The sequence below is a fragment of the Ischnura elegans genome, chromosome 12 (assembly GCF_921293095.1).
Source record: "Ischnura elegans chromosome 12, ioIscEleg1.1, whole genome shotgun sequence".
Lineage (NCBI taxonomy): Eukaryota > Metazoa > Arthropoda > Insecta > Odonata > Coenagrionidae > Ischnura > Ischnura elegans.
Window position 1 is genome coordinate 92,308,972 of NC_060257.1, and position 20,456 is coordinate 92,329,427.

Consider the following 20,456-nt stretch of genomic DNA (forward strand, 5'->3'; position numbering starts at 1 on the left):
GGATGGAAGGGTGGTGACAAGAGGTTGCAAGTAGTGATCTAGAAGGGCTGATATTCTTTCGGTTGGGGAATTGCGGCTAGACACAATGGGGCGGCCTGGGTTATTGGGTTTGTGTATTTTGGGGAGAAGATAGAATTGTGGAGTGTTGAAATCAGCAGGTGAGAGAAGATTAATGTCGGAGGGGCTGAGTCCTTCTGCGGGGCCAAAATTTTTTAGAAAGGAGAGGATTTCTTTCTGAAATTGCGGGTTGGGATCATTAGGGAGGGGAGAATAGGAAGTCGGGTCGTTTGTTATATATATATATATATATATATATATATATATATATATATATTATATATAAGCCCTCATCAAAAACTTGATTGTTTTCAAACTTGGAGAGTTATTTACTAATGAGGCAAAGGACCATATTTTTACGTGTAAGAATATTGTCGGACCTAATTAGTAAGCCTGACATTATTATTACTAACAATTGCCTTTGCACAATGTAATTAGGTTCATAGTACTACTGAAGTGGTGACGGCTGTTAGCATTCAGATGTAGATCTGTGTGCATTGGTTTGCAGTGTACTCTATATCACAGATCACCATTATTCTCACCATCTAATATCCCCGGCCCAAGATTATCATCCTCCACTGCACTTTCGTCCTCTAGAGTCAATCTCTCTGGTCTGTTTCCTCCGTCATACAGATCCTCCACGTAATCCTTCCATCTACTCTGTACCTCTTCTCTCTCGGTTAGCATCTTTAGCCTTAATTTTAGACATTCCTTGTCCTCTTTTGCCGCCCGATAGCGACTTCACTTTGGCGTACAACACACCTACTTTTCCATCCTTCTAGAACTTATCCATTTCCTCACACTGTCTTTTCCACCAAGCCTCCCTTGCCCTCTTAGTTTCACGTCGTAATCGATTATTTAGTTCCCTATACATTCTTTTGCCCTGTTCTGTGTCCACGTTCTTTCACTCCTTCTCTCCTCCATTTCTTTTACCATTGCCTCCGTAACCCAAGGTTTCTTTATCCTTCTGCTGTCAACGTAGCCAATTGACTTCTCCGCTGCATTTGCTATTCGAGTTTTAATATTAACCCGTCTTTCCTCAACAGTATTTGTATCTTCAATCTCCCGTACGCTAATGCCCACCAGTTCCTGATATTCTCTCCTCATACTCCCCTTCAGTGCTTCTAAATTCCATTCCCTCACCCTCCTGCCTTTCATGAGTCTTTTGAATCTTACGTTGCATTTCATAAGTACTAGGTTGTGGTCTGAATCTGCATCTGCTGCTGGGAAGCTGCGCGAGTTTTTCACACTATTCCTAAACCTCTGTCTTACCATAATGTAGTCTATTTGATATCTCCCCACATCCCCTGGACTCTTCCATGTGTACCTTTGCCCTTTATGATGATTGAACCACGTGTTTGTGATGAATACTTTGTTTCTCTTGCAAAATTCTGCTGCTTTCTCGCCCCTGTCGTTCCGAATTCCTAATCCAAATTCTTCTATTTCGTTTCCATCCCTACCTTCCCCGACTGAAGCGTTCCAGTCCCCCATCACTACCAGATTTTTCTTACCTGGTATGTCTCTAATTATTTCCTCGAGCTGTTCGTACACATCATCTACTTCTTCCTCCCTATGATTGCTAGTGGGCATGTAAACTTGGACCACCACAAGGTTGGTGGGCTGCGCCTCAATTTCTACCACCAGAATCCTATCGCTTACCTGGTCTATACCTATCACACGCTTACCCATCTTCCCGTTTAATACTTAATTTACCCCTCGCTGGCTTTCTTCCCCTCCACTATATATAACCCTATACCCATCACTCCAATAGTCCCCCCCATCCCTCCACCTCACCTCGCATAATCCTAAGATATCTATCCTCCCTTTATCCATTTCCCTTTTGATATTTTCTAATTTCCCCGCCCTCATCATAGTCCTCGCATTCCACGTCCCTACATTTATAGCCGACTTCTTCTTCTCCATCTTCTTGGTCTTCTTTTCTTCCTTCTTCATTGCTGATGATGATGATAAATCTCTGCATGTTGACGACCCCGAGGACCTTGCAGACCTCGCTGCCGTGCCCGACACCCGCCCTTTGCGGACGGATCCCGGGCAATGAGATTCCGAGGTTCATTTGTTTGTACTCCATGTGTTCAGGGAAGAGATAGTTTTTAGGGTTTCCCACTTCCATTCCAACAGTGTTTTTCACATGACACCATCACGTGGACTACCTTTTGTCTGGCACCTACCTTTCAACCTATCTGGCCCTATTGGGAATAATTTAGAATTAATACCGCCAGTGCAGCTCTAGGGGTCATAGGAACGCGCAAGCCTGTCCACCACGACAAGATTGTAGCCCAAGGGAAAGGGTCCCTTAAATAGTGCTGTTTAATTAATCTCAACACATTAGGGGTCCAATGGAGGAGTGACAGGTTTAGATTTAGGTTGATGGTCTTACTAATCTCCTCTCTTTTTTTTCCTTTTTCAATTCACAGGGAAAGAATTACATCGTGTATTAAAACTTACTCCAGAGAGAGCACTATACTATACCATAATACTATTCTATTTATTTTTTTCTCCCCCTATCAATACCTCTATAAGATTTATTAAAATTTCTATTTATATAAAATAAGATATATTAAATTAATTCATGCAGTTAATTGTTTGTATCCAGCCAGGAAAAACATTATCTTCTTAAAATTAAAATCAATATTTGCCTTGTCACCAAATAGAACCTGTGCCAAAGGAAATAATATGAAGGGTTTGTGCATTTTGCTGTTACACTTTTTAGTTCATCTTCCCAAGTTTCATCTGTTAGGGCACCATCAGGAATAAATACCTATTAAATAGGCAATAAAAAATATGACTATAATGTTTAAAATTAATTTGTTATTTCATTAAAGTTCTCATGCTCATACACAGCAAACATACAACATGGAAATTGTTTATAAAACTTTCTTAGAAACCTGAAATTATACTTAAATTTTATATTTGTTCTTCAGTGGCCTCCTTGGTAAACTGAATTTTTATTAAAAATAGATATACTTGTCCTACAGCATTTTTTGGCTTTGTTCCTGTTTTTTCCTTTCATTAATCGATGTCAGTAGTGGATACAGAAACATCTTAAGGGGGAGTGCAAAACTTATTTTGAGCTACCTTCACATTTATCATAATGAAAAATAATCATATCACATGCAAGTTTTAAGTTAGTTTCATTTAAACTGATTACACATGTGCAAGACAATGATGTCTTATGATATAAAAAAGTTACAGTTGTGGCTCTGCAATGTAGGCGGACCCACAAGGGGGAGTGAGTGCCCCCTATATGTTTAGCCCCCCATAGCACTTTTCCTCATCTTGACTTTCAAATGATTCTTCTATGGTTACGATCTTCTATCTTCCATTCCAAATTCATGTATCTATTCTTTTCCTTTTAACAGCTCCCACACAGAAAATAAACATCTAGTAGATATCTACAGATAGATAAATAGTTATATAATAGATATCTATCATAGATATCTATTAGATACATTATTGTCAAAATAGCAGCAGTTCTAATAGATATCTACGGTAGATGTCTATTAGACATCTACTGTAGATGTCTATCAGATGTCTACTGTAGATATCTATTAGATATTTAATTATCTGTTATAAACTTATCTATATCTATAAAAACTTTTCTCATGCCTATGCTTGATGCAATTAACATTAGTGAAAAAATTGTCGCCGTATGATCAAAATGAATACAAAAAAAAATACCGCGACATGGCATTGAACTTGTGTTTCCCTTTCCATAGCCAATCGCGCTCACCGCTACACCAACTGATCCTGTTGTAGAATTTGAGCTTTTTTGAAATTATAAAACGATTGTTAAAAATACCACTCGGAAATTAATTAATTACAGCCAAACTAAGGCCCATTCAATGGAATCATACATCTATTCATAGATGAAAATAGACAATATATAGATACAGTTGGCATAGTCGCCACGCATCATTTTACGTGTCGCAAAATTTTTCAAGTCCGCCATCACTCCAGTAAGGAACCAAAAAAAATTGTCCCTAAATCAAATGTTATATCGCTTCCATAGCTCATGAATCGCGTTTTAAAAGACACTTTCGGAGATGTATCCAAAATCGCCCCTTGTCACCTGCACATCTAATAGATGTCTAATAGACATCTATTAGATATACATCTATTCATAGATGAAAATAGACAGTATTTAGATATCTATAGATATCTATTTTCCGTGTGGGGCTTATATTTATTCCCTTTCTGATTACCTGTTATGTCTTAACCCGTGTATTAGGTGTTTTTTTATTGATTTGAAACCAAAGTATGGCCATATTACTATCTAGACCACAAGATAAAAGTCAATATTTTATCTTGCATATTCCTCTTAAAAATCTGGGGGTCTATTCTCTAACTCGAAGCTCCCGTCGGGGTAGCTTCGAACTAGCTACCAGAATTGGCTACCAACCTTATTCTCTAAACAGGGAGTAGCTTTCTCAGACCGAGAATTTCTGGTAGCTTTCTCAGACCGGATATGGGGTATGAGAAATATTTCGTGCGAACTCAGATTTTACTCTTAGAACCAATGAAATCGTTCGTTTCATTTCGTAACCTGCGGGAAAATCATAATGTAGTCGTTCTCGGCTGACTTTTTCTTCTAGTTGAAATTAATGTGCTTTGTAAATTACGAAATGCTGAGTGCCTTCAGCTTTCATAATAGAAATACGAATAATAATAGAAATACGTAGACATAATTATATTTGGCTAAGCGGCTTTTATATCAATTCAATAGTTTCGATCGATGCAGCAGTTTGTGTCACGATTGATAATCATGTAGGCCATGTAAATATAATGAAGAGAAAATGTTTATAAACTACCAACACATTAAACCAATGCTATCACATTGTCGTTCTAATTCCCGAGAACTTTACACTCAGCGCTCCTTATGCTTTTGCCTGTTTGATGCAAAAATTTTGATGACCAACTGTTTCTGTGCAGAGATTGTTCCTTCTTGCACTGCGAGAGAATATCGCAATAACATGTGCATACGATAAGTGTATATTATTTCGGGAATATCTTCAACAAAGTTAATGGAAAGGTGGAGAAAATTATGTTTGAAAGTTACGTCATTTCACTCAGATTGGCCTCAGCAATCATTTTAGGCTCACAATATGCTTCAATCGATATTTACACAAAACTCTAATGTCGTGCCGTTCTCACGACGGCTAAATTAATATTTAAATGGTTTTATGAATAAGTATTATATGCCAACCGCCAAGCTTTCACTATTGCAAGCGAGGGCGATTCATTAGAACTTGACCATCATTGTGAAAAAACAACCTATTAAACGTAGTTCCTTCTCCCAATATTAAAGCCATATTATATTATTGTTTTTGTGATGACTTCCTCCGTGGGCTTCTGGAATATCCATGGCTACACTTTCTCAAAATTCAAAACAAATACACCAACTTAACTACCGGCACTGAAATTAAATGCGTATATACGGCCAAAGACACACAAATGAAAGCAGAATGATATCATGAACACATTTATTCATTGGAAGAGCAAAAAATTTATTAATAACTATCATGAAACACCTTACATTGCATTATAACACAATAATATATCCACCTCTCTCCGGTCTGCATTTATGTAACACTAAACTCTCTTCACACAATCACTTCACAACAAAGATCGTTGCTAATAATGCACGGTAAAGTTAATCATAAATGAATAAACACTTGCAAAAATAAGACATCCATCTCTGTGCAGTGGATACATTGGCATTGGTAATGATTTCAACGCATCAATTTGTACCGTCACTACAACAGTCTCTCGCAACATCAATAATAATCACTGTTTTCGGGGTTTTTCTTCTCACTAGTAATGACTTCATGCAAAATAAGATTTCGCGTGATATAAAATGATTGAAAGTAACATTTTTCTTCTCCAAATAATGAATTCAACTAGTTAACGCGATCGATAGTTCACTCCGAAACATATATGTTTAGTCACGAAATTTGTCACTCATGCCCACTACTTTGTTAAGAATACAATAATTGAAGGCTTCAAATAATTTACGCAGCATTCCCGACCTCATTAAAGAAAATAATTACGCAAAACAACAAAAATAGTCAACACTTTTCTTGTTTACCACTCAATCGCTAGCCGTGTCAAGAAAGACTGATGGGATAGAACAAAAGATTAGCGACACGCGCCACTTGGTTCACGGCGGTTCATAGGAATTCCCATGGAATTCCCTGTATTTTGATGGTAGCTAGCTGAAGCGCGGGGTTCGAGGGCGCGCTTCGCGAAGCTACCGTGGCAGCTAGTTTGAAGCTACGGAAGTAGCTTCAAATCCCATAGAGAATAAGGGTTGGAGCCTAATAAGCTACCGGTAGCTTCTGCAAGCTCCCTTCGCCGGAGCTTCAGCGTTAGAGAATACAAGTGGGAGCAAGTAGCTTAATTAAGCATCTTTCCACCAGAAAGCTACCGCGCTTCGAGTTAGAGAATAGACCCCCTGGCATTGGCTGCACAAAAATTGTTGACACAATGCAACTAAAAATTTCAGAAAATAACTCTTCCGATGAATATTATGGATATCTTCCTAAGGTTTCGCACCGGGTTGTGCTTTATAAAATCATCAAATTTCTGAATGCGACATTTTTCCCTTTCAGTTCACCGGGAACCTTTTATTCAGTTCTTCTACAACCCATCTTATTCATCCCGCCACGAATTTGTATTAGTTAGATACGAGATATCGAATAAAACGATACTGTGAGTCGATTTGTACCGCTCGATTGTTTCGATTGCTTTCTGGTGCGCTCAGTGCGCTCACTAATTCATTCAATATTTAAGTCTCGTCGGAGAAGTGCTGTGTGATGATGTGTTTTACATTTATGTGCATCGATGGTTTTATTAGTCATGTTGTGAGTATATGTATTTGAAAATAGGATTGTGTGTCATCTTGGAGTTCTGTTATCCGTGCCAAAAAGACTACCAAAAAACGCTATCTGTATGGGGCGCAAATTTTCAAGCAACTCGCCGGGTCAGTTCACTGGGAGTATAAGGTAAGTTTTCTTTAAAGTATTGAGTTTCGCTTGTAGAATAATGCATGTATCATGTAGAACACTTACAGCTATTTTATTGGTGAAGTTAAGAAGCTGAAAAGTGCCTTTCGTTGTCATGATTTTGCTATTATTGAGATTTGCTATTACTATTTTAGCTGGCCATGCTAGCCAAAATAATGCCTTGTAGTTCCCCTATTGTGTCGACGGGAGTGAGTAAGGATAAAAGTATTTTAATTTCTTTGCTGAAAAGTAGTCGATAGTTGGGTGATCTTCCATTTGAATTTGAAGAATAATAGTGCGTATAGATTATTCACAATGTTCATGGGGGATTTCGAGGTAAGAATTTTGTTGATGACGTTCAAGCGAAGAAATGTTTTTAGGGTTTGTGTGATCACTCAAAATCGAGCCACAGATTTGGTAACATGTTCGATAATTACCGATCGTCTCTATGTTTCTAATTCTCCATAGATTGGGGCAACAGACCATAGACAAACATCTAACTGATAACGATATTTTTCTTTCTAGGAAACTCATGTTGGTTGTAGTGTGTGATGTACTTCATGACAGTAAATTGCCTGATTTTCAGAAAACAGCTTGGTCGATCATATCTTGGGGAAACTATCGGAGAAGTGTCTAGGGTTGAGTGTTCCGATGTTTCCATTAAGGGATTATGCCATGAGCAAACCTGATCAAGTATGATCATAGTGAATCCTTTTTACCACTCTCCAGTTACTGGAGCGTAGCTGACTCATTATGATACTAGATTATGTCAGCATCAACTTGTGAACTTTCTTGTACTCTTTTCCCTATACGCAGTAAGTTCTCTATCTGCGAGAATTTTAATTACATATTGTCATAGTCCACACCACATTAATGGTTTGATGATGAACGTTCTTTAACCTAACGCCTCTGCACTACTGTCTCAATTGCCCGAATTTTTCTATAGCTAGCACAAGGGCCATATACTATGCCTGTGTGTGATTAATAGCTCATGTACACCGAGCCTCCGCCCTTAAATCAAATTCGGTGTTTACCCGAAGAGATATTGAACGTAATTATTCTCTCGCGTCTGCAAGCTAGGGTACATACCAGTAATTTTTAGGCTGGGCAATATAGTGTGTCGGATTTTAATCGGTCTAACCTTCCCTAATTCCCGCAAATAATTCTATTATGATCAGCTTTTACTGCTGCATATGTCTCTTTAATTTTCCTGGATTTGTGAGCCAGTGTGTTTGGAAATAATTGGATTATTTTCACAGCTTGGAACCCGATCGCTGTATTTGACAACAGCTTAAAGTCGTTTCGTCGTATTTCCCAGGAATTGATTCCTTACCTTTGTTTTCGTTTCGCAAATTGTGTCGTGCATATCTGCATTCAATACCGCAGTTATACGTTTTTTTTTGTTCTCATAGAAAAGTAGTACTCCACGTAGCAGTGGATGTCTGCATGGAATTCATAGTAACAAGACTGCTTATAATTTTTCCGTCATATTTTTATCGTGTATATCGTTTTCTTCATCTGCAAATGTCACTATCTTCAAATGCAGGTGTTTTTCCATCGGAAATGAAATTATATTTGTGGTTAAGGGTGGCTTATTAGACATTCAAAAGCACTTTATATCCCTGTTCTCGTAGTTTCCCAGTTGTTTTAACAAAAATATTTTCAATGCATTGGAATGGTCGAATTCCCCGATAAATGATTTAAAGGATGTAAAAAAAGCTATGTTCGATTCTGCGTTACATGCACTGTTTAAGCTTTTAGAGATGTTTTTCATTTCTATCTTCATCTGCAAATACCATGAGAATACCTAAAAAAGGAAAAGTGAAGACCTGTCGTCAAGACAACCGCACAGTTTTTGCATTACGTTATTTGCGGTGTTCCTATTTTTAGTAGGTAAAAAGTTGGATTCCGACCCGAATGCATCTATTCTCCGATAACATGAACAGCGCAGCGTACGTTGTGCACCTTTAGCTAGATAATTATTCGTTTGATATCGTCTTGGGATTAGAAAGCGGCTATGGTGAAACGGAGGGATGAAAATAAGCTTCGGGAATGTATATGGAGCGGTAAAAGACGATAGGGAGGGGGCAGTTGAGTTCTGCTCCGTAAATACACTAATTACGACAAACATTTTTACGATACCGCTAATATAAGAGTCTTACGGAGTCATTAAAGAAAACTACATCGAAAATGGAGAGAAAGTAGATTAACATCATCCAGCGGGGAAGGAGGAAGTCAGGTCCAGCACCATTACATGGGTCAAGGCCGTAGCTTGGCGAAAGGGTCGCAAAATTATTAGGGGGTACAATCGTAAGCAAAACACTCCCCAAAAATTCGGACTACAGCCTTCATATGGGTAATCACTACAAGTTGTAGTTTGGGTTGTAGTTGTAGTTTGGGTTTAGGAAGTGAAGTAAACTTAAGGGTATCCTTTAAAGTTAAGGCGATGAGAACACCAACAGAAATATACCCAGAATACTAGTATCAGTAAATTGACAGTTTCGAAGATATCGAAATAATTGAGGATTGAGGTTAACAAACTTATCTAAATTATCGCGTTTGTAACTGATTAAGTGCGATCTAAAAGGCTGCCACCGCACCAGTGTGTGGACAGATGAGAATTTGGTTGGTAGTGGTAGGCCGGGACAAGAGAAAATTTGAACGAGGAAGTGTCCTCATAATAGGCGATAAAGGCTTTCGGAGACGAAGGGTTGACACCACAACAGTTGAAGGGACGATTGAAGAATCTAATGATGGAATAAAACCAGTCATTTTCAAACTCAAGGTGCACAATTTACTCTGTTCATGAAATCTTAGAATGCGGCTCAAAATCTAATATTTAACTTGCCGGCTGCAAATTTGAGTTAAAATAGTAAACACCGCAAATACCATAATGCAAAAAATTGCATGGTCGTCTTGACGAAGATTCTTCAGCTTTTTCATCCTTTGAGGTAATTTCATGGTATTTTCAATTATACACCTAAAACATTCACTTATGTACGTGTTCCTTTAATAGTCCACCCCCTGCTATGCGCCCCTGAGATCCCTGATTGCCACGGAGAGAAAATCATCCACCTCCAATGAAGTACGTTCTTCAGTTACTTTTTCGTTAGTAATTTGAATTTATACCGGTGAAACTTGTACAGACCACATGGTGCGTAAATACATACCTATGTCGATGACTTCGTCTATTCCTCGCACTTCCTGAGGTACATCCTCTACCGACTTCCGTGACATTTTCAAGAGGGAATATATATTGTAAACCGATCCAGTTACTTGCAATGGAATACACTGTAAACCGTTTGAGGTTATGACCATTAAAGTATGTGCAATAGACAATGTGGTCAATACATTTATTTAATTATGAATGAATTCCACAAAGTCGACTCGCGAGCATTTGGGCGTGTGCACATTGCACATGCAACCCTATTTCTTCAAACCAGGGGTATGTTATGTTTTCGTGGCCAGAGGCACAGCCACCTACTACCTAGTAATGATGGAATAAACCTACTACCTACCACCTACTACCTAGTAGAGAGTGGCTCTAGGTGGCTATGCCAGAGGCCGTATTCTCGCGTTGGTATAGTTACTGAGGACGTAAATACTAGGACAAATGTGCGGAAATATTTTCACTAAATACGGCAGTTTTTAGCAGGACGCTCTTTCAACTTGTAATTTTATTGCCGATTGTGTGATTTTTACCTTCAATGTTATGTAGTCTGGTGAACAAGAGTTGGTTGTTTCCGTGTTTTTTTACTCTTTTGCAAATCGACCTTACGTTCCGATTAATACGGCCGTGTCTTTCTCCTTTGGCATTTTTCTTCGTTTTTGGTCACTTTGAATGTATTTTAAATTTCTGTCTTGCAATGGAACGTGGTTCATGAATGGAGGAAATGCAGATTTCTTCTGCATATGTGTATATTGGGGAAGCGGAAAGAATGTTTCCTCGTTCCTCGTCTCATTGGTTCGAAGGGTCCAAACGGTTCTAGCAATCCTAATACTCTGCGACTTGTCACGGTCCTGTACAGTTTCAAATGAGATTGTCGTTTGGAATGTTATTATAACTTTTTCGAAATCATAAAAATACCAAAACATTAAATGAGAGGAGGAACATGTTAAAACACAACGCCAAGAAAACAATCGTCGTCCACAAAAATGGATATTTCGAAGATTTGTTTGACAGAGCTCTTCACTCAATTCTCAGCTTGTTTTTTGACTCCAAGGGTGAAATTTACCATGTAATAATCATTTGACTCAGCCCTCCCAATAGGTCCGGGATGAAATCCCTACTAAGCCAAGTCATTTTTTTCATAAAAATGTCAACCTTGGTGTAAATAACTTTACTTCCGTGCGCGTGGCTACGTACAGCCGTCGCTAATAAATATTAACCCTCATTTTTCGTGGGTCGCGGCCCTTGTTTTAGTCGCTTATTTATGCCGTAAGTATGGCAATTCGAGTTTTTTTTTTTTAGATCTTCACCCAAGTTAAGCGTATGCTGATGTGCGTGTCTGTATTTCCATATCGTCTACTTGTGGCCGCTCGGAAGTGTAGCAGTACTAGTCAACTCCATTAATCATTCAAAAATTCCATGCAGCCGAGAATTTCTTTATCGAGTGCAGCTTTCCATCATCCTATTCATGATTAGTAATACGTTTCAAGTCCTTTGTGAAATAAATAACTGTAACGCGACGGACATTTTCAGGATTGACTTAGTGCGTTGCAGAATCAGTTCCGTGAATTGTGAATATTAAAGTCCATTAAATTTGAAATGTCTGACCCGATAGTAGCGCTTTAAGGCTCATAAATGTGGATGTTGAGGAAAGAAGACGATAAAGTATTGGAGAGTTTCGAGATGTGGTTGTGAGTAAGAATGAAGAAGGTGAAGTGGACGGAGAGGAGGAGGAACGACGAATTGCTGGACATGGTGGGTGAGGAGAGGCGGCTTTTAGATGAGATACGGAGGAGACAGAAGGTATGGAGGGAGGGGGTGCTTAGCAGATATATTGAAAACAGTGTTAGAGGGTAGAATATTAGGAAAACGAGGGAGAGGTAGGAAGAGAATATGATTTTTAAATGGAATGAAAGGGTGTACACTAGGCCGGCCCTTATTTTTCATAATTGCGAAAAGTTATGTTTTCCTGGTCTCAAAATGATCCAAATGAGGTTTATATTCACGTGTTAAAATTTGGTTACTTTAAAATAACGGCAACCCGTGCCCCAAGGGCCCTAAGTACTAAGGGCCCTCAACTGAGTTTTTTTAGGCCAAAAAAGCGCAATTTCTACGTAAAATGTAAAAGTTAAGCCCTTAAGGGCCGATTTTCTGTTTGTTTTGACCTATCTCTAAGCGTTTAGGAGATATCGCCTGTCGTAATGCCCCCCCCCCCCCCCCCAGGGTGCCACCCCGCACCGCGGCGCCGCTGAGGTACGGCCCGCACCACTTACTAGACACTTCCCCTCCTCCCCCTCCCCTCCCTCGTCAAAGACTTTGCTCCTAATGACAATATCTAGCCTCTAAAGGAATGTGCTTACCTTAGAAAGAATTTAATTACCATAACAATACTTCCAATCCAAGAGATCAATTTATTTTCACTCTGTCCATGAATTTCGGTAAATTAACAAAAATAAAATATATTTTCATTGTGATTCTAATTTTTCACTGACATCCCATATTTGGCAATTAAAGTGCCTGTCCGCACGTAAGGGTTGTATTGCGATGAAAAGTCAAACTAAGCAATAAATTTTGAAAGTCCTCTTCCTTCAACGTGACTGCCCAAAAATCTTGAATTAGTTTCACCCCTCTCGCTGCACAATCATTTCCCACTTGATGACCCCGAATAATTTGCAAATCGTTCTTGTATGTTCATCCCATTCTCGCATGTGCACATCAAAGAATGCAATGCATATTCACAATACATTAAATAGCTTTCTCGAATTAGTAGTGTCAAAATTTGGTAATGATACCTTAGTCATGTCTTTATGTTTATAGAATGCCTCCTTTGGTGGATCATATTTTCCTTCACACGACCACATACGGCTATCACGTTTTTCTTTTCACACCTAGAAATGGATCCGTCAAAGAATGACTGGCCTACCAACTCCTCACTCATGTACCACAAGAGGTTTGAAAACCTCTTTCGTGCTGCTTTCGCTATGTCCAGGTGAACCTTTTCGTAATTAACAAGTCTTTTTAGGATCTGCGGGACACTGTTGGGAGTAGATGCAGCAAAAGGAGCGGAGAAGCACATCTTTTCCTTTCTTCTTGAATATATTGAAATCTATTCCACCAATAACTGCATTTCGTGCTCCTCTTTATTTGCGTAAGAACTTTATTTCTTCAGCCCAAGCACATTTATCCAAGAGATTAACTGCACTTTCCTCCTTGTGCGTCAAAAATTCAATGGTACTGCTCCTTGAAATGTCAAACAAATCATCAAGTTGTTACGACAGATTCTCTTCTCTTCATATCCACTGTAGTTCGCGCTCTCTTTATGTCGTTGCACGTTCATCCATTCTTTGCGTCATTTTTCTAACTTCTCAATCGCCTTATTTCCCGTAATAACAGGAATTCTACTTTTATAATATGGATGAGACACATTTCTCACTGTTTTTCTCGCACTAAGTCTTACAAATTTCGAACCGATTAGTTGATAGAGAAAACACACAGTACTTCTCTCCATATAGGTAAATTTGAGCCGAGTATTTCTTCACTTTCTTTTCCAACCAGTTCAATGCCTGGATTTAGTCTTGATTACATGCCTTTCCTCGTTGGTCTATTCTTAAAATGAAAGTCACGTTCATGATAAAGTATTTATTTCATCACTTTTCTCTTTACATCCTAAAAAACTTAGTACTTCCTATCCTTTGCACACTACACACAAGAACTATCTCTATCTCTCCACAGTGATCTACATCCGTGAACTGACTGCCTCGTTTCTTCTTCCTGAATATTTCTATCTACTGTTGGAGCCCTGGAAGCCCTGCTCATTCCCTTCATTCCTTTATAATTCATAGACACAATTGTATCACATGCTTATAATATTTTGTACATAGAGAGCACTTTGGAACAAAGCCTGCTGGAATGGTTCGCGGTCGTATGGCGGCAAAAAGTCAAGGTTTAAGGGGTCCGTACCCAGTACATAGAACGGCGATGAAGGGTTAAAATTGACAATACAGGCTTTAACAACATTAATCATGACACAAGAGGAACAACCTATTCAATACTGTACCACTAGCATGTAACTCTTGTCATCAGGAGCAAAGTCTTTGACGAGGGAAGGGAGGGGGTGGAGGGGAAGTGTCTAGTAAGTGGTTCGGGCCGTACTTCAGCGGCGCCGCGGTGCGGGGTGGCACCCTCGGGGGGTTTGCATTATGACGGAGGATATCTCCTAAACGCTTAGAGATAGGTCAAAACAAACAGAAAATCGACTCTTAAGGGTTTACTTATACATTTTACATAGAAATTGCGCTTTTTTGGCCCCAAAAACTCAGTTGAGGGCCCTTAGTACTTAGGGCCCTTGGGGCACGGGTTGCCGTTATTTTAAAGTAACCAAATTTTAACACGTGAATAAAAACCTCATTCGGGTCATTTTGAGACCAGGAAAACATAACTTTTCGCAATTATGAAAAATAAGGGCCGGCCTAGTGTACACCTTAAGGTGAATTAGAAGGGGGAAGTCCACAATGGGAACTTGTGCAGGCGGCCGAAACAATTCTTAAACTCTCCATGCAAATTTACCTTTACTCCTGTATTTCAAAAATTAAGCTTCAAAAAGCCAGATTGCTCTTCCAATTCGGCCAGATTTCGATTCGCCTGGGGAACTCGATCACGTCATTGCTCTCAAAATTCTTTACACCCACATCTTTCCTCCTCTGTTCAGCGAAGGCGTCACCTCCGCAAACTGAGGATTTCTTTAAGGCATGCATCCACGAGTCTGCTGTGACGTTGCTGAAGAAGCATCCCTCTGAATTATGTAACAAGTCGTTCTAGAACTGCGGGCGCCAACATGTCATATCTGCAATAAAACCAATGGTTGACCTTTATAATCATTAATTTAGATGGAATCGGAGGATGGTATCGTCAACGAAGTGGCTGGGGTGGTGGGCTAATCGTGCGTCCCATCTTTGCGATTAAATTTAGCTCGGGCATGACTTGAGTCGGTCCGACTGGAACTTCCTTCCCCCGTCGGATTATCCGGTGCATATCTCTCTTCTTTTGTTCGCGGGGGAGGTTTGCGATCGGCCCCGTTGGTTCGTGGGGGGAGGGGGGGTCGGAATGTATCGGCGAATGCCCCAGTTCCTCCAATCATCATCCTCCCTCCCTTTCCCCCACTCCCTCGGCCATTCTCCACCACCGTTTGCGTGTCCACCACCACTTGCCGCTCCTCCCGCACCCTTTCCTCGCAGGGGGGGAGGAAGGGGGTGCTCTGCCCATCCAGGATCGTGATTTTTCGTTTCCTCCCTCGAGCGAGCGGTTGCACCCTGGAAGGGAAGGAAGGATTCGTGGAAGAGCGAAGCGTTATTATGACGCAAGGCTTCGACTAGTACCGATCGGTCACCGTTGAGGCCGGTTTGTGGACACTATTAGAAATAAGATTAATGAGGATCAACGAAAATATTAGCTATTTTCTTTCTTAACTAAGTAGATTCACGGTAGGCACTAGCAAAACACGGTTGCTAAGCCACGAAATGAATGAATACGACACTGCCCGTTTCAATGTTTCGGGCTAATTTTGTCGTTAATTCAAAATCAACATAACCCCTCGCTTATGTTTTACGAACTCCACCATCGTCGTACGGGCACTGGTACATATATCACGCTCGCTCTCTCTGTCTGTTCTTTTTGCGGTAATATACTGCGTAGAAAACATGTTTTATGCTTTTGTATTAACATTTTTCTAAATAGGCTCAACTTATAAGCACTATCACTTAATGCTGGGATAGATCTTTCTTTCCTCCCAATATTACGAAAACCCTAAAGCCATCACTGAGCTGCGACAATGGATTCCGAAAAAATGTCGCTAACTAAACCTCCACCTTTGGTCTCGGATATATTGTTCTATCTTCTATTTCTATTATTCTTCATTCGAAGCTCTTTTTCTCAAATTTCGGCCTCTTGGTCTCTAGCCCTCCCCGCTGCCTTCATTCTCGTTTAAGAACTGGGACGTATGTCGTGCACCCTGTAACATGTGTTACCCTGAGATAGGGTGAGATTTGAAAAAGGCGAAGCGTTATCATGACGAAAGGCATCAACCACTGCCAATCGGATGACGGTTCTATCTCTGCCTGTACTTTTAACCATAATATCCCGCGATTGATTTATTTAATAGTTTCTTTAACATGTTTTAAATTGGACTCAACCGACTTAAACGTCAATACCACCCTGAAATGTCGAGTAAAGTAACGAACGGCAAGAGGCAAGATGTTATGGAATTTTACGATATGAATTTAACCCACGAAAATTGTCTACGTCCGTGTAATTTTCAATTTTTCTTACGGTGAAGGCATTAAAGTGGACTCACGCGAATACTAGTATTACATATCATTTGCGTTCCAGGTGGTGGTGTTTGTAGTTCACATTTACAACTACGAGGAAGACGGTTGTGCCACCAAAAATTTAAATTTGTGTAAGTCTCTTTTTTGCTGTGTCTTACCCAGTCTGGGTTATATTTGTGGTAATTACCTCATCGAGGAATAATAAGGAGTATAAGTATATATATATTTTTTACACGCTTAAGCGTTATATTATTTGATATATATTCTATATCCACTGAGTGGTATAACGGTATCGAAACTCTGGTTGGTGTTAATACGTAGCCAATGTGGAACGCACTGTGTGAATTTATTTCCTCGTTCTTGTTCATATTCATCGTGATAGTTATTGCCTCTCGGTATTTGCAGTGTCGATTTCACTAATGAGGCTGATTCTTTGTATATTATCTGTTGGTTTGGATGTGTGTCGCTCCAGCGTCTTCCCCTCGCCCTATCTCCTTCTTCTTTCCTTTGGACGAAATCGAATCGATCGCGTGGGTGCTTCATCACCCCCCCCCCCTTGTTTTTGTTTGACCCCCTCTCCCAATCAGGTGTCGACCCATCCCCCAACCACCCGGATTCTTCCCGGTCCAAGGTGTAGCTTGGTCAAACGTTCGTGGCCCTTCGATAGATTGTTTGTAAAGGAGTGGAGTTTTGCTGTCTTGGGAGCAGCAAGTGTGTTTACAACAACGCAGAGAGAATATTCAGTGGTGCTGTTGTCACTTGGCGGCGCGTTTATTGAAATGACAGCTACTGAGTTTTTTTTTCATTTTAAACCTACCTACGGTGAATAGGCATTGTCCGTGCCGTTGAAGCTTTATTTTTTGCTTCCACTTTGGGCGCATGTAATCTGTTTTCAAAAATGTCCACAGCGCGGCGTGGAGTGTCATCCATTTATCTTCAGTATTTACTAAATTATATTTACTATCTTGAGAAGCAGTATTGGAAAGCTATGGATGCGATGGATCACGTAATGACGATTATATATTTCGGCCAACAGCCCTGTTTATAGTTTATTTCTCTGTGCTGCTCGAATCATTCTGCCGTTCAGCGACGCGAACGTCGACTTTTGTTAAGTCCAGTCGAATGCCCGTTGAGTGATAACACATCTAGCGGCCCATTTGAGTATTCTCCGTTTCGGTGTATTCGTGTCCATCCCGCTCATTGAGGTCCCGATCAGCTGATAGTCTTCGGAAAGTATACGGAGTGGTTTCTCAGCCGAGAAACCCTTTCCTTCTTCTCCTTTTGAGGGACGCCTTGTGAGGGGCTGAATGATGGGGTAGCGGTGGCCCCTGGCACGTTTTATTCTGGCATATGAGTCAGGGGAGACTTTGCCCACTTTTATTTTCATAACCTTTTCTTCTCCTTAGAACTGCGTGGGGGTTTCCATCGGACGAACCCTGCCCCGTCATATCCAGGATTGATGGTATATTTAGCACACTGCTCATCGATTCTTGGGGATATTCATAGTCGAACTCTATTACTCCCTCGTAATCATGAGACGATAATGATAAAATTATTTTTACTCCTTTCTTAATATCCACCTTCAGCACCCCATATCCTTATGGGTCAATCCTACCATGTAAGCGTGGCCCTACAATATTTCACTTTCTTCATTACCTGTTCCACGTATTAAGTCATTGCTGGCTTTCCTTTGCCGTTCTTGACGACGATGGCTTCGTCGGTGTCTCACATGACCATCATCTTTCATTTTGTTGCAAATGAAGTAGTATCCTCTCATTAACAGGGTATTCAGGAGACCTTTCTCCTTCTTTCCTAAGATTTTATTCATTACTCCTTACAGTCGATCCATTCGGCCTTCTTTATTCTTTTGTTTCACCACATTTCGACTCTTTTCATCCTGGTCTTCTGTGCTGCGGTCAATGCCTCTCTCCCTCTGCGATGTTAAACTGTGTCTTCCTTTTTAGTTGTCAATTCTTATCAGGATTTGGTTGGCGACAATTATCCGCTTCTTTCTATCTTCTACCGTTATCTTCATTTCTGTACATCGTCCATAACTTTTATCCTCCTTTATCTGCTCCCGATATTCCAGTCTAGCCCTTCCTCTATATATCTTCTGCCTTCAACCATTCTTCCAAAGATTATTTCCACCAATGCCTCATCCCATAGTATGAGTCCCATCCATCCATCTTGTCTTGTTTTTATATTTCTCCACACTTTCCGCTCCCCGTACAATTTTCTCAATACCTCTTCTCTCCGTGCAACTTATTTTGCTCATCCTCTCATAAAACCTTGTCTCAAAAGCCTCTAGTCTTTTCCTCCCTGCTTGCACGACGGTCCATGTGTCGCTTCCGTACACCCACGCACTCCACGCAAAGGTTTTACCCAAATTTTCCTTAGCAATATTTTGACTGTGTCGGGAGTCAAGAGTTTTCTTTTATTGTTAAAATCTATCTTTACTCTTCGTACTCTATTCCGCATGTACTTTGTACCCGGTGTTTGTATGCACCCTGGAAAGTGAGAAAAGTTGAAATCTGCGTGGCATCGTAGGATTAGGGCGGTCGGTGAACTGTGTATTTAATTGTATGCTCTTCGAAATGGCTGCGTGAACGGTAATTCGATTGACAAATAAGATTCCCCGAAATCAGAAGCGGGTACAGAATTATTTTTAAGAAGTATTTTAGAAAGTTTTTTTTAATCTCTTTTTTGTTGATATTTCGGGGAAAATTATTTCAAGTCTCCGTTGAAGGTTCCATTTTTCCGTGAGCACGAAGTTATATGAAGTACCAAGGTACATTTATGTATTTATTGTTTTCCGTCTGGGGTGTTTTTGGAACGTGGCGATTCGGCCCGTGACTTTTTTCTCTCGCCTTGCAGTAATTTTTACTTTCTCCAATATCATCATTGTTAGCCATGAATATAAATTTGAATTTAAATTTTTAGTCAAATGATGATTCTAGCTCCATCTAAATTTCTTGGAAATTTCCGTCATAATATCATTATGAACGGTTTATAAGCTGCCTGAGTGATGTTTCCCAGTACTTCGAATGAACCTCTAGTTTATTAATATGTAATTGAAATGGTTTAGTTGTTATAATACGTTTACTTTTGTAAGTGTTTGTAATATTTTTACTTTTCGCCCACGGATTATCTTTTTCTTGTCTTTTTAACCTTTAATCTTCCAACGTGGTTGACTCAATGCTATCTACCACAATGCCATATTCACGAAAGATAGAAGGTTGCTATCAAGGATGATGAATCATGCCTTACTTGCCACTTCCTGCTAGAGCCAGAGGTTAAACTCCAGTCGTATTTACGGCTTACAGATAGTGACACCTGCAAAAATTAAAAAGTTGAATTTTTGTTTGATCAAAATTTGTGAAGACACAGGATTGCTTCAGTGGAAAAACCTAACATATTACGCATTGAATGGAAAGAAGACCTTTTTAGGAAATTGTGTAACAATGTAGATTCCGATTTACAAACAGATATTTACAAATATCCTAGGATTATTTTTCTTGGGGCTGTGTGGTTTTCTGCTGCACCCGTTCAGCGGTTCGGATTCCTTCTGAACCTCGGGGAAAGAAATCAGTTCACCAGTTCGAATCGGTGAACCGTTTTCGAACTATCGCAATTTTCCCTGATAATATGTTGAACCGCTGAACCGGTTTTTCCCCGAAAAGATTCTGAATATTTTAGTGGGAGATATACGTATGTAAATAATAAATATGTATGTATCGAAATGTTCATATCTGCATCGCCAGTGGATGGCTAATATCTAGTTCAATGGAAACATTTAAATCGGTGTAGTTGGATAATGTAATTGATTGAATGGTTCAGTAAAAAAAAATTGGTTGGAAAATACCAGTCCAGTCGAAAAAAAACGGT

The 20,456-nt window shown here is 39.8% G+C and overlaps 1 protein-coding gene across 1 annotated transcript in view; it reads left to right on the top strand.

The window, feature by feature from the left end:
* The first annotated feature begins 6,848 nt into the window (after positions 1–6,848).
* LOC124169667 (piezo-type mechanosensitive ion channel component) overlaps positions 6,849–20,456 on the top strand; it is a 301,915-nt gene continuing 288,307 nt past the window's right edge. Inside the window, exon 1 of the mRNA XM_046548327.1 lies at positions 6,849–7,079. The gene's annotated coding sequence lies outside the window, so the exon portion shown is untranslated. The remainder of the gene's footprint in view (positions 7,080–20,456) is intronic.